Raw genomic sequence first — 1839 nt, forward strand, 5'->3', positions numbered from 1 at the left:
GGAGTGTTACATTTAGTGGTATCAGAGTCAGGTTGCCAAACTCGGCTATGGATTTGGGTTCTTTTAAAAAAAACTTGAAATTTCTGAAAGAACTATTTCAAACGACTTGAAATATTTTGAAATGTTATACTGAATGTATGGTAGACCGAGTCTCTACGCTGATCCTGTATGTTCTGATGCGTGATATTCGTGACAGGTTTTAAAGATTTATGAATGAATCGTTCTTGAAACTAACTTATTATCACGATTAAGGCAACTATGCCTATCGAACAGTAGTATAGTTCAGCAAGACCGGATTGTCAAACCCAAAAGAACCACGAGTACTAGTATTTACTTCCTTTTTATTATCTAGCCTAAAAATTAAGAGGTTTGATTATCTAAATTAATTACTAAACTAAGAATGCACAGAAAGAAAATTTAGAGAAAAACTTTTGGGAAAATTTGATTGATTAAGACAATACCTAAGGAAAAAACCACCTAGACTTCACTTGTTATTTGACTCTGAATCAGACGATTTATTCATTTGACTTGATCCGTAGAAATCCCTAAGTTATATTATTATCTCTCTCGAGACTAATAACGTCTAATCCTGGGTTGAATAATTGAAATCTCTTTCTAATTAACACCCTAGAATTGCATTAACTCGATCTATGGATTCCCTTATTAGGTTTCACCCTAATCCGGCAAAATCGTATCACCCTATCTCTAGGCGTGCAATCAACTTCGCTTAATTATGACAAATTTACACTTAGACTAGGTCTATTCCTCCTCTGAATAAGAGCTTAACTTGAATCAATATCCTGGAATATCAAAACAAGAATTAAGAACACATAATTAAGAACAAGTCAAATATTTATCATACAATTCAGATAATAATAACAAGATTCGTCTTAGGTTTCATTCCCCTTAGGTATTTAGGGGGTTTAGTTCATACTTATGAAAGAAAACATCTCAAAAGCATAAAGATAACAAAACATAAGAAAACCCAAAACTCCCAAAGGAACTTGAAGGGAGATCTTCAGTCTTGATGATGAATCCGGGTTCTAAGATGGATCAATCGGCTTTCCTTGAGTAATTTCTTACTTCCTACTCTGCGTCCCCCTCTTAAGTGCCTTCTCAGGTGTTAAAATAGGCTTTAAAATGCCTAAGAGCCCCCAAAATTGGCCTTTTTCGAATAAGGTTATACTTGGGCTCGGCAGGGACACGCCCGTGTGCGATTACTCTAGCCCGTGGTCAAAGCTGTTGAACAGGAACGGGGGTGTAGTATACCCGTGTAAGTCATGCTTCAATCCTGCCAAAGGGACACGTCCGTGTGACACGCTCGTGTGAGAAAGTCCAGGCCGTGTTGATTTCCCACGTGGGTCCATTTTATCTATTTTCAGCCCGTTTCTCGCTCTCTTTACTCTCTTATGCTCACCTAAGTATAAAACATGAAATTGAAGGATTAGGAGCATCGAATTCACCAATTCTAAGGAGAAACCATAGATAAATGTGCTAAGCATGGGAAAAAATATGTATAAATTATGGTTTATCAAATACACCCACACTTAAGCATTTACTTGTCCTCAAGCAAAATCCTCAACTCATAATCAAAATAAATTCTTCTCAATTTATAATCCCTATCAATAATATCTCAAAATAATCCATAAGTATTCATACATTGAGAATTCAACTAAAAGTACATCAAAGTTTCAAACATTCCAAGTTGAATATTTTATCACGAAAACATAGGTGTCTCCCCTTATCTAAGTGATTACCTTTGATCAAAATATCGCAGAGTTTAACATCCTCACTAAAGATTCACTCAAACAACTCAAGGTGTTTAAGGACATAAATAAA

The sequence above is a fragment of the Gossypium hirsutum genome, chromosome A03, assembly GCF_007990345.1.
Source record: "Gossypium hirsutum isolate 1008001.06 chromosome A03, Gossypium_hirsutum_v2.1, whole genome shotgun sequence".
NCBI classification, from domain to species: Eukaryota; Viridiplantae; Streptophyta; class Magnoliopsida; order Malvales; family Malvaceae; genus Gossypium; species Gossypium hirsutum.